The sequence below is a fragment of the Corella eumyota genome, chromosome 6 (genome assembly GCF_963082875.1).
Source record: "Corella eumyota chromosome 6, kaCorEumy4.1, whole genome shotgun sequence".
Classification (NCBI taxonomy): Eukaryota; Metazoa; Chordata; class Ascidiacea; order Phlebobranchia; family Corellidae; genus Corella; species Corella eumyota.
This window is the reverse complement of record NC_137495.1, coordinates 9,363,882-9,377,443: the sequence shown is the minus strand read 5'-3', so window position 1 is coordinate 9,377,443 and position 13,562 is coordinate 9,363,882. Positions and strand designations below refer to the sequence as shown.

The following is a 13,562-nucleotide window of genomic DNA, read 5'->3' as shown; positions in this document are numbered from 1 at the left end:
TAGCTTTTAACCTATAAAAGAGTAAACGAGAATAAGCGAAAATATATAAACAATAAAAATTTTGATTTTCCTTATTACATTTTACTTTGATATTAATTTAGTACGTTAATAAGCAGAAAGGGACATAATGTAAATTAAGCGTTTATTTTTGAAAAAAGTAAGTCAAAGTTTTGTATCAACTATCCCATAATAGCAATTATAATTAGAAATTTCACAACACGATATTTTTAGTTTATTGAGTTTCGTAATGCAGCACCTGGTTGAACGGAAATACTCATTTAATGCAATATTTTTTGTAAATTTTAAATGAAATATATTTGCAAATATTTTTATAATGGTGCTTTAACTTTGTTTTTATGGTATATCTATATATTCTAGAAAAATTATGTTTCCCTTGTGATGTGCAAATGTTAGTTAAAAAAAAATTTTTACATAATGTAAGCTTAGCGTTTTTTTAAAGAGGAAGTAAGTTAAGGTTTTGTATCAACTAACCCATAATACCAATTATAATCAGAAATTTCGCCACACGATATCTTTAATTTAATGAGTTTCGTAATGCAAAATGTGTTAGGATGTCCGAGTGGTCTAAGGCGCCAGACTCAAGATAAAATCTTCGCCGTTGTGCGGCGATGGGTGTTCTGGTCTCCGAATGGAGGCGTGGGTTCGCTTCCCACTTCTGACAATATTTTTATATGATTAAAACACGATTTTTGAATTAAATAAACAACTTTTTAATTTCACTATTGTTGGCATAACGTCAGGTTAAAAATAAAGATAGGTTTATTCAGAAGTTCACAGATATAACACGTAACTAAATTTATTCAAAAAAAATTTAACTTTTTATTTTAAACTTAACCGTCATAAAGAAACCAGTATTTAATTATAAGTGAATTACCAGCTTTACGAATTGCAAATTTGACTGTAACTTACCTTTCCAAAGTAACCAAGTTAAAGGGTAAAAATAAGTTCCCTCGTCCGATTATTTAAAAAAACTTTTATGTAACAGGTATGTACTAGTTAACTAATTTAATAAAATAAGTATTTATTGCTAATATTCTTCTTACCAATATAGGTCAAGTCTGAATCCAAATTATGTATTAGTGGTAAAGTAATTAGCCAATACCAAACAATAAATTTAACGTAGCAAACATTTATCAATGGAATACCATAACAAATCTGCCATTTTCATGTTTATTGTAACGTGTTATCTGTCCTAAGTCACTTGCCCCCTCTCATTAGTCACTTGGGCCCACTTTATCCGCTGTGGGCTGTATTACGTGACTTGTAAGTTAAACTGTAAGAAATGAGTTGTTTAAGGAGGTACATAGTGAACAGCCTGAAAAATGGTTGTGTTTGGTTGCTCGATTGTGTTGATAATCATTTTGTAAATAAATCTGTGATATACAGAATTTGGTGCGAGATCAGTAGTTAACAAAATAGGTAAACGCATAAGCGGCAGAATATTTTACAATATTTATCTATAATTCTTTAGTTCATAAATTGTGAATTTAAACTACTATTTTATGATCATAATGAAACACAATAAATGCAATGTTATATTTTTGAGGCAGGTCAAAGAAGTATACCGTTGTCCTTTTCTGACAGTATCGTACATAAAAAAACTTTAAAAATGATATTAATTTATACTCTAAAATGGTAGCAATTTCCAACAAAACTTTGAACATTATCGGATCCGAATAAGTTCGTTCTTTAAATGCGCTAAAATAGAAATTCCAAATTTGCGTAAGTTGATTAGTTTATAAGGCCATGAATTATCTTTATTGATCCTATGTCATATTAAAGAGCTTCATTAAATAACTGTTATTGTACGCGTCGATGGTGTAACGGTTAGCATTGGTGCCTTCCAAGCACTAGTTCCGGGTTCGACTCCCGGTCGACGCAAGATTTTTAATACTAAAATAGTGTTAAAATTATATAATAAAATATACATAGTTTCATATTAAATAATTTTTTAACTTATGTAGCAATAAGGCTAAAATTTAATGTATATAACCCCACATTATCCGACTGGTAATTTTACCCGACTCTGTTTTTCAAAATTCGTTAAATAAACGTGAACAATTAAAAAATAATTTAATATGTGTTATTAAACATTAAAAAAAATTAAAGACAACATTTTCTTATAGAATAAAATTTTGTGCTTTAAAACGAAAATAGTTAAAATATAATAAATTATATAATTAACAATGTCCAGATAAGCCAACATAATACATACAATTGGTTGCAAAAATGGGAATAAGTTAACTTAATTTGGGACTCTCTAACAAAAGTTTGAGCTTTATTTATTACGAATAAGTTAAGTCATTTAAAGTGCAAAAAAATAAAATTTATATTTTTTATAAGTTGTTTAGCTTTTAACCTATAAAAGAGTAAACGAGAATAAGCGAAAATATATAAACAATAAAAATTTTGATTTTCCTTATTACATTTTACTTTGATATTAATTTAGTACGTTAATAAGCAGAAAGGGACATAATGTAAATTAAGCGTTTATTTTTGAAAAAAGTAAGTCAAAGTTTTGTATCAACTATCCCATAATAGCAATTATAATTAGAAATTTCACAACACGATATTTTTAGTTTATTGAGTTTCGTAATGCAGCACCTGGTTGAACGGAAATACTCATTTAATGCAATATTTTTTGTAAATTTTAAATGAAATATATTTGCAAATATTTTTATAATGGTGCTTTAACTTTGTTTTTATGGTATATCTATATATTCTAGAAAAATTATGTTTCCCTTGTGATGTGCAAATGTTAGTTAAAAAAAAATTTTTACATAATGTAAGCTTAGCGTTTTTTTAAAGAAGAAGTAAGTTAAGGTTTTGTATCAACTAACCCATAATACCAATTATAATCAGAAATTTCGCCACACGATATCTTTAATTTAATGAGTTTCGTAATGCAAAATGTGTTAGGATAGCCGAGTGGTCTAAGGCGCCAGACTCAAGATAAAATCTTCGCCGTTGTGCGGCGATGGGTGTTCTGGTCTCCGAATGGAGGCGTGGGTTTGCTTCCCACTTCTGACAATATTTTTATATGATTAAAACACGATTTTTGAATTAAATAAACAACTTTTTAATTTCACTATTGTTGGCATAACGTCAGGTTAAAAATAAAGATAGGTTTATTCAGAAGTTCACAGATATAACACGTAACTAAATTTATTCAAAAAAAATTTAACTTTTTATTTTAAACTTAACCGTCATAAAGAAACCAGTATTTAATTATAAGTGAATTACCAGCTTTACGAATTGCAAATTTGACTGTAACTTACCTTTCCAAAGTAACCAAGTTAAAGGGTAAAAATAAGTTCCCTCGTCCGATTATTTAAAAAAACTTTTATGTAACAGGTATGTACTAGTTAACTAATTTAATAAAATAAGTATTTATTGCTAATATTCTTCTTACCAATATAGGTCAAGTCTGAATCCAAATTATGTATTAGTGGTAAAGTAATTAGCCAATACCAAACAATAAATTTAACGTAGCAAACATTTATCAATGGAATACCATAACAAATCTGCCATTTTCATGTTTATTGTAACGTGTTATCTGTCCTAAGTCACTTGCCCCCTCCCATTAGTCACTTGGGCCCACTTTATCCGCTGTGGGCTGTATTACGTGACTTGTAAGTTAAACTGTAAGAAATGAGTTGTTTAAGGAGGTACATAGTGAACAGCCTGAAAAATGGTTGTGTTTGGTTGCTCGATTGTGTTGATAATCATTTTGTAAATAAATCTGTGATATACAGAATTTGGTGCGAGATCAGTAGTTAACAAAATAGGTAAACGCATAAGCGGCAGAATATTTTACAATATTTATCTATAATTCTTTACTTCATAAATTGTGAATTTAAACTACTATTTTATGATCATAATGAAACACAATAAATGCAATGTTATATTTTTGAGGCAGGTCAAAGAAATATACCGTTGTCCTTTTCTGACAGTATCGTACATAAAAAAACTTTAAAAATGATATTAATTTATACTCTAAAATGGTAGCAATTTCCAACAAAACTTTGAACATTATCGGATCCGAATAAGTTCGTTCTTTAAATGCGCTAAAATGGAAATTCCAAATTTGCGTAAGTTGATTTGTTTATAAGGCCATGAATTATCTTTATTGATCCTATGTCATATTAAAGAGCTTCATTAAATAACTGTTATTGTACGCGTCGATGGTGTAACGGTTAGCATTGGTGCCTTCCAAGCACTAGTTCCGGGTTCGACTCCCGGTCGACGCAAGATTTTTAATACTAAAATAGTGTTAAAATTATATAATAAAATATACATAGTTTCATATTAAATAATTTTTTAACTTATGTAGCAATAAGGCTAAAATTTAATGTATATAACCCCACATTATCCGACTGGTAATTTTACCCGACTCTGTTTTTCAAAATTCGTTAAATAAACGTGAACAATTAAAAAATAATTTAATATGTGTTATTAAACATTAAAAAAAATTAAAGACAACATTTTCTTATAGAATAAAATTTTGTGCTTTAAAACGAAAATAGTTAAAATATAATAAATTATATAATTAACAATGTCCAGATAAGCCAACATAATACATACAATTGGTTGCAAAAATGGGAATAAGTTAACTTAATTTGGGACTCTCTAACAAAAGTTTGAGCTTTATTTATTACGAATAAGTTAAGTCATTTAAAGTGCAAAAAAATAAAATTTATATTTTTTATAAGTTGTTTAGCTTTTAACCTATAAAAGAGTAAACGAGAATAAGCGAAAATATATAAACAATAAAAATTTTGATTTTCCTTATTACATTTTACTTTGATATTAATTTAGTACGTTAATAAGCAGAAAGGGACATAATGTAAATTAAGCGTTTATTTTTGAAAAAAGTAAGTCAAAGTTTTGTATCAACTATCCCATAATAGCAATTATAATTAGAAATTTCACAACACGATATTTTTAGTTTATTGAGTTTCGTAATGCAGCACCTGGTTGAACGGAAATACCCATTTAATGCAATATTTTTTGTAAATTTTAAATGAAATATATTTGCAAATATTTTTATAATGGTGCTTTAACTTTGTTTTTATGGTATATCTATATATTCTAGAAAAATTATGTTTCCCTTGTGATGTGCAAATGTTAGTTAAAAAAAAATTTTTACATAATGTAAGCTTAGCGTTTTTTTAAAGAGGAAGTAAGTTAAGGTTTTGTATCAACTAACCCATAATACCAATTATAATCAGAAATTTCGCCACACGATATCTTTAATTTAATGAGTTTCGTAATGCAAAATGTGTTAGGATAGCCGAGTGGTCTAAGGCGCCAGACTCAAGATAAAATCTTCGCCGTTGTGCGGCGATGGGTGTTCTGGTCTCCGAATGGAGGCGTGGGTTCGCTTCCCACTTCTGACAATATTTTTATATGATTAAAACACGATTTTTGAATTAAATAAACAACTTTTTAATTTCACTATTGTTGGCATAACGTCAGGTTAAAAATAAAGATAGGTTTATTCAGAAGTTCACAAATATAACACGTAACTAAATTTATTCAAAAAAAATTTAACTTTTTATTTTAAACTTAACCGTCATAAAGAAACCAGTATTTAATTATAAGTGAATTACCAGCTTTACGAATTGCAAATTTGACTGTAACTTACCTTTCCAAAGTAACCAAGTTAAAGGGTAAAAATAAGTTCCCTCGTCCGATTATTTAAAAAAACTTTTATGTAACAGGTATGTACTAGTTAACTAATTTAATAAAATAAGTATTTATTGCTAATATTCTTCTTACCAATATAGGTCAAGTCTGAATCCAAATTATGTATTAGTGGTAAAGTAATTAGCCAATACCAAACAATAAATTTAACGTAGCAAACATTTATCAATGGAATACCATAACAAATCTGCCATTTTCATGTTTATTGTAACGTGTTATCTGTCCTAAGTCACTTGCCCCCTCCCATTAGTCACTTGGGCCCACTTTATCCGCTGTGGGCTGTATTACGTGACTTGTAAGTTAAACTGTAAGAAATGAGTTGTTTAAGGAGGTACATAGTGAACAGCCTGAAAAATGGTTGTGTTTGGTTGCTCGATTGTGTTGATAATCATCTTGTAAATAAATCTGTGATATACAGAATTTGGTGCGAGATCAGTAGTTAACAAAATAGGTAAACGCATAAGCGGCAGAATATTTTACAATATTTATCTATAATTCTTTACTTCATAAATTGTGAATTTAAACTACTATTTTATGATCATAATGAAACACAATAAATGCAATGTTATATTTTTGAGGCAGGTCAAAGAAGTATACCGTTGTCCTTTTCTGACAGTATCGTACATAAAAAAACTTTAAAAATGATATTAATTTATACTCTAAAATGGTAGCAATTTCCAACAAAACTTTGAACATTATCGGATCCGAATAAGTTCGTTCTTTAAATGCGCTAAAATGGAAATTCCAAATTTGCGTAAGTTGATTAGTTTATAAGGCCATGAATTATCTTTATTGATCCTATGTCATATTAAAGACCTTCATTAAATAACTATTTTTGGACGCGTCGATGGTGTAACGGTTAGCATTGGTGTCTTCCAAGCACTAGTTCCGGGTTCGACTCCCGGTCGACGCAAGATTTTTAATACTAAAATAGTGTTAAAATTATATAATAAAATATACATAGTTTGATATTAAATAATTTTTTTAACTTATGTAGCAATAAAGCTAAAATTTAATGTATATAACCCCACATTATCCGACTGGTAATTTTACCCGACTCTGTTTTTCAAAATTCGTTAAATAAACGTGAACAATTAAAAAATAATTTAATATGTGTTATTAAACATTAAAAAAAATTAAAGACAACATTTTCTTATAGAATAAAATTTTGTGCTTTAAAACGAAAATAGTTAAAATATAATAAATTATATAATTAACAATGTCCAGATAAGCCAACATAATACATACAATTGGTTGCAAAAATAGGAATAAGTTAACTTAATTTGGGACTCTCTAACAAAAGTTTGAGCTTTATTTATTACGAATAAGTTAAGTCATTTAAAGTGCAAAAAAATAAAATTTATATTTTTTATAAGTTGTTTAGCTTTTAACCTATAAAAGAGTAAACGAGAATAAGCGAAAATATATAAACAATAAAAATTTTGATTTTCCTTATTACATTTTACTTTGATATTAATTTAGTACGTTAATAAGCAGAAAGGGACATAATGTAAATTAAGCGTTTATTTTTGAAAAAAGTAAGTCAAAGTTTTGTATCAACTATCCCATAATAGCAATTATAATTAGAAATTTCACAACACGATATTTTTAGTTTATTGAGTTTCGTAATGCAGCACCTGGTTGAACGGAAATACTCATTTAATGCAATATTTTTTGTAAATTTTAAATGAAATATATTTGCAAATATTTTTATAATGGTGCTTTAACTTTGTTTTTATGGTATATCTATATATTCTAGAAAAATTATGTTTCCCTTGTGATGTGCAAATGTTAGTTAAAAAAAAATTTTTACATAATGTAAGCTTAGCGTTTTTTTAAAGAGGAAGTAAGTTAAGGTTTTGTATCAACTAACCCATAATACCAATTATAATCAGAAATTTCGCCACACGATATCTTTAATTTAATGAGTTTCGTAATGCAAAATGTGTTAGGATGTCCGAGTGGTCTAAGGCGCCAGACTCAAGATAAAATCTTCGCCGTTGTGCGGCGATGGGTGTTCTGGTCTCCGAATGGAGGCGTGGGTTCGCTTCCCACTTCTGACAATATTTTTATATGATTAAAACACGATTTTTGAATTAAATAAACAACTTTTTAATTTCACTATTGTTGGCATAACGTCAGGTTAAAAATAAAGATAGGTTTATTCAGAAGTTCACAAATATAACACGTAACTAAATTTATTCAAAAAAAATTTAACTTTTTATTTTAAACTTAACCGTCATAAAGAAACCAGTATTTAATTATAAGTGAATTACCAGCTTTACGAATTGCAAATTTGACTGTAACTTACCTTTCCAAAGTAACCAAGTTAAAGGGTAAAAATAAGTTCCCTCGTCCGATTATTTAAAAAAACTTTTATGTAACAGGTATGTACTAGTTAACTAATTTAATAAAATAAGTATTTATTGCTAATATTCTTCTTACCAATATAGGTCAAGTCTGAATCCAAATTATGTATTAGTGGTAAAGTAATTAGCCAATACCAAACAATAAATTTAACGTAGCAAACATTTATCAATGGAATACCATAACAAATCTGCCATTTTCATGTTTATTGTAACGTGTTATCTGTCCTAAGTCACTTGCCCCCTCCCATTAGTCACTTGGGCCCACTTTATCCGCTGTGGGCTGTATTACGTGACTTGTAAGTTAAACTGTAAGAAATGAGTTGTTTAAGGAGGTACATAGTGAACAGCCTGAAAAATGGTTGTGTTTGGTTGCTCGATTGTGTTGATAATCATCTTGTAAATAAATCTGTGATATACAGAATTTGGTGCGAGATCAGTAGTTAACAAAATAGGTAAACGCATAAGCGGCAGAATATTTTACAATATTTATCTATAATTCTTTACTTCATAAATTGTGAATTTAAACTACTATTTTATGATCATAATGAAACACAATAAATGCAATGTTATATTTTTGAGGCAGGTCAAAGAAGTATACCGTTGTCCTTTTCTGACAGTATCGTACATAAAAAAACTTTAAAAATGATATTAATTTATACTCTAAAATGGTAGCAATTTCCAACAAAACTTTGAACATTATCGGATCCGAATAAGTTCGTTCTTTAAATGCGCTAAAATAGAAATTCCAAATTTGCGTAAGTTGATTAGTTTATAAGGCCATGAATTATCTTTATTGATCCTATGTCATATTAAAGAGCTTCATTAAATAACTGTTATTGTACGCGTCGATGGTGTAACGGTTAGCATTGGTGCCTTCCAAGCACTAGTTCCGGGTTCGACTCCCGGTCGACGCAAGATTTTTAATACTAAAATAGTGTTAAAATTATATAATAAAATATACATAGTTTCATATTAAATAATTTTTTAACTTATGTAGCAATAAGGCTAAAATTTAATGTATATAACCCCACATTATCCGACTGGTAATTTTACCCGACTCTGTTTTTCAAAATTCGTTAAATAAACGTGAACAATTAAAAAATAATTTAATATGTGTTATTAAACATTAAAAAAAATTAAAGACAACATTTTCTTATAGAATAAAATTTTGTGCTTTAAAACGAAAATAGTTAAAATATAATAAATTATATAATTAACAATGTCCAGATAAGCCAACATAATACATACAATTGGTTGCAAAAATGGGAATAAGTTAACTTAATTTGGGACTCTCTAACAAAAGTTTGAGCTTTATTTATTACGAATAAGTTAAGTCATTTAAAGTGCAAAAAAATAAAATTTATATTTTTTATAAGTTGTTTAGCTTTTAACCTATAAAAGAGTAAACGAGAATAAGCGAAAATATATAAACAATAAAAATTTTGATTTTCCTTATTACATTTTACTTTGATATTAATTTAGTACGTTAATAAGCAGAAAGGGACATAATGTAAATTAAGCGTTTATTTTTGAAAAAAGTAAGTCAAAGTTTTGTATCAACTATCCCATAATAGCAATTATAATTAGAAATTTCACAACACGATATTTTTAGTTTATTGAGTTTCGTAATGCAGCACCTGGTTGAACGGAAATACTCATTTAATGCAATATTTTTTGTAAATTTTAAATGAAATATATTTGCAAATATTTTTATAATGGTGCTTTAACTTTGTTTTTATGGTATATCTATATATTCTAGAAAAATTATGTTTCCCTTGTGATGTGCAAATGTTAGTTAAAAAAAAATTTTTACATAATGTAAGCTTAGCGTTTTTTTAAAGAAGAAGTAAGTTAAGGTTTTGTATCAACTAACCCATAATACCAATTATAATCAGAAATTTCGCCACACGATATCTTTAATTTAATGAGTTTCGTAATGCAAAATGTGTTAGGATAGCCGAGTGGTCTAAGGCGCCAGACTCAAGATAAAATCTTCGCCGTTGTGCGGCGATGGGTGTTCTGGTCTCCGAATGGAGGCGTGGGTTTGCTTCCCACTTCTGACAATATTTTTATATGATTAAAACACGATTTTTGAATTAAATAAACAACTTTTTAATTTCACTATTGTTGGCATAACGTCAGGTTAAAAATAAAGATAGGTTTATTCAGAAGTTCACAGATATAACACGTAACTAAATTTATTCAAAAAAAATTTAACTTTTTATTTTAAACTTAACCGTCATAAAGAAACCAGTATTTAATTATAAGTGAATTACCAGCTTTACGAATTGCAAATTTGACTGTAACTTACCTTTCCAAAGTAACCAAGTTAAAGGGTAAAAATAAGTTCCCTCGTCCGATTATTTAAAAAAACTTTTATGTAACAGGTATGTACTAGTTAACTAATTTAATAAAATAAGTATTTATTGCTAATATTCTTCTTACCAATATAGGTCAAGTCTGAATCCAAATTATGTATTAGTGGTAAAGTAATTAGCCAATACCAAACAATAAATTTAACGTAGCAAACATTTATCAATGGAATACCATAACAAATCTGCCATTTTCATGTTTATTGTAACGTGTTATCTGTCCTAAGTCACTTGCCCCCTCCCATTAGTCACTTGGGCCCACTTTATCCGCTGTGGGCTGTATTACGTGACTTGTAAGTTAAACTGTAAGAAATGAGTTGTTTAAGGAGGTACATAGTGAACAGCCTGAAAAATGGTTGTGTTTGGTTGCTCGATTGTGTTGATAATCATTTTGTAAATAAATCTGTGATATACAGAATTTGGTGCGAGATCAGTAGTTAACAAAATAGGTAAACGCATAAGCGGCAGAATATTTTACAATATTTATCTATAATTCTTTACTTCATAAATTGTGAATTTAAACTACTATTTTATGATCATAATGAAACACAATAAATGCAATGTTATATTTTTGAGGCAGGTCAAAGAAATATACCGTTGTCCTTTTCTGACAGTATCGTACATAAAAAAACTTTAAAAATGATATTAATTTATACTCTAAAATGGTAGCAATTTCCAACAAAACTTTGAACATTATCGGATCCGAATAAGTTCGTTCTTTAAATGCGCTAAAATGGAAATTCCAAATTTGCGTAAGTTGATTAGTTTATAAGGCCATGAATTATCTTTATTCATCCTATGTCATATTAAAGACCTTCATTAAATAACTATTTTTGGACGCGTCGATGGTGTAACGGTTAGCATTGGTGTCTTCCAAGCACTAGTTCCGGGTTCGACTCCCGGTCGACGCAAGATTTTTAATACTAAAATAGTGGTAAAATTATATAATAAAATATACATAGTTTGATATTAAATAAGTTTTTTAACTTATGTAGCAATAAAGCTAAAATTTAATGTATATAACCCCACATTATCCGACTGGTAATTTTACCCGACTCTGTTTTTCAAAATTCGTTAAATAAACGTGAACAATTAAAAAATAATTTAATATGTGTTATTAAACATTAAAAAAAATTAAAGACAACATTTTCTTATAGAATAAAATTTTGTGCTTTAAAACGAAAATAGTTAAAATATAATAAATTATATAATTAACAATGTCCAGATAAGCCAACATAATACATACAATTGGTTGCAAAAATAGGAATAAGTTAACTTAATTTGGGACTCTCTAACAAAAGTTTGAGCTTTATTTATTACGAATAAGTTAAGTCATTTAAAGTGCAAAAAAATAAAATTTATATTTTTTATAAGTTGTTTAGCTTTTAACCTATAAAAGAGTAAACGAGAATAAGCGAAAATATATAAACAATAAAAATTTTGATTTTCCTTATTACATTTTACTTTGATATTAATTTAGTACGTTAATAAGCAGAAAGGGACATAATGTAAATTAAGCGTTTATTTTTGAAAAAAGTAAGTCAAAGTTTTGTATCAACTATCCCATAATAGCAATTATAATTAGAAATTTCACAACACGATATTTTTAGTTTATTGAGTTTCGTAATGCAGCACCTGGTTGAACGGAAATACCCATTTAATGCAATATTTTTTGTAAATTTTAAATGAAATATATTTGCAAATATTTTTATAATGGTGCTTTAACTTTGTTTTTATGGTATATCTATATATTCTAGAAAAATTATGTTTCCCTTGTGATGTGCAAATGTTAGTTAAAAAAAAATTTTTACATAATGTAAGCTTAGCGTTTTTTTAAAGAGGAAGTAAGTTAAGGTTTTGTATCAACTAACCCATAATACCAATTATAATCAGAAATTTCGCCACACGATATCTTTAATTTAATGAGTTTCGTAATGCAAAATGTGTTAGGATGGCCGAGTGGTCTAAGGCGCCAGACTCAAGATAAAATCTTCGCCGTTGTGCGGCGATGGGTGTTCTGGTCTCCGAATGGAGGCGTGGGTTCGAATCCCACTTCTGACAATATTTTTATATGATTAAAACACGATTTTTGAATTAAATAAACAACTTTTTAATTTCACTATTGTTGGCATAACGTCAGGTTAAAAATAAAGATAGGTTTATTCAGAAGTTCACAGATATAACACGTAACTAAATTTATTCAAAAAAAATTTAACTTTTTATTTTAAACTTAACCGTCATAAAGAAACCAGTATTTAATTATAAGTGAATTACCAGCTTTACGAATTGCAAATTTGACTGTAACTTACCTTTCCAAAGTAACCAAGTTAAAGGGTAAAAATAAGTTCCCTCGTCCGATTATTTAAAAAAACTTTTATGTAACAGGTATGTACTAGTTAACTAATTTAATAAAATAAGTATTTATTGCTAATATTCTTCTTACCAATATAGGTCAAGTCTGAATCCAAATTATGTATTAGTGGTAAAGTAATTAGCCAATACCAAACAATAAATTTAACGTAGCAAACATTTATCAATGGAATACCATAACAAATCTGCCATTTTCATGTTTATTGTAACGTGTTATCTGTCCTAAGTCACTTGCCCCCTCCCATTAGTCACTTGGGCCCACTTTATCCGCTGTGGGCTGTATTACGTGACTTGTAAGTTAAACTGTAAGAAATGAGTTGTTTAAGGAGGTACATAGTGAACAGCCTGAAAAATGGTTGTGTTTGGTTGCTCGATTGTGTTGATAATCATCTTGTAAATAAATCTGTGATATACAGAATTTGGTGCGAGATCAGTAGTTAACAAAATAGGTAAACGCATAAGCGGCAGAATATTTTACAATATTTATCTATAATTCTTTACTTCATAAATTGTGAATTTAAACTACTATTTTATGATCATAATGAAACACAATAAATGCAATGTTATATTTTTGAGGCAGGTCAAAGAAGTATACCGTTGTCCTTTTCTGACAGTATCGTACATAAAAAAACTTTAAAAATGATATTAATTTATACTCTAAAATGGTAGCAATTTCCAACAAAACTTTGAACATTATCGGATCCGAATAAGTTCGTTCTTTAAA

General features: G+C 28.2%; 6 non-coding genes across 6 annotated transcripts; all 6 read left to right on the top strand.

Moving 5' to 3' along the window:
• The first annotated feature begins 1,830 nt into the window (after positions 1 to 1,830).
• Trnag-ucc (transfer RNA glycine (anticodon UCC)) lies at positions 1,831 to 1,902 on the top strand. The gene has a single exon. It is a non-coding gene; the product is annotated as a tRNA-Gly (tRNA).
• A 2,297-nt stretch (positions 1,903 to 4,199) lies between these two features.
• Trnag-ucc (transfer RNA glycine (anticodon UCC)) lies at positions 4,200 to 4,271 on the top strand. Its single transcript has one exon. It is a non-coding gene; the product is annotated as a tRNA-Gly (tRNA).
• Positions 4,272 to 6,568: 2,297 nt separating this feature from the next.
• Trnag-ucc (transfer RNA glycine (anticodon UCC)) lies at positions 6,569 to 6,640 on the top strand. The gene has a single exon. It is a non-coding gene; the product is annotated as a tRNA-Gly (tRNA).
• Positions 6,641 to 8,938: 2,298 nt separating this feature from the next.
• Trnag-ucc (transfer RNA glycine (anticodon UCC)) lies at positions 8,939 to 9,010 on the top strand. The gene has a single exon. It is a non-coding gene; the product is annotated as a tRNA-Gly (tRNA).
• A 2,297-nt stretch (positions 9,011 to 11,307) lies between these two features.
• Trnag-ucc (transfer RNA glycine (anticodon UCC)) lies at positions 11,308 to 11,379 on the top strand. The gene has a single exon. It is a non-coding gene; the product is annotated as a tRNA-Gly (tRNA).
• Positions 11,380 to 12,413: 1,034 nt separating this feature from the next.
• Trnal-caa (transfer RNA leucine (anticodon CAA)) lies at positions 12,414 to 12,529 on the top strand. The gene is made up of 2 exons: positions 12,414 to 12,451; positions 12,484 to 12,529. It is a non-coding gene; the product is annotated as a tRNA-Leu (tRNA).
• Positions 12,530 to 13,562: the final 1,033 nt, after the last annotated feature.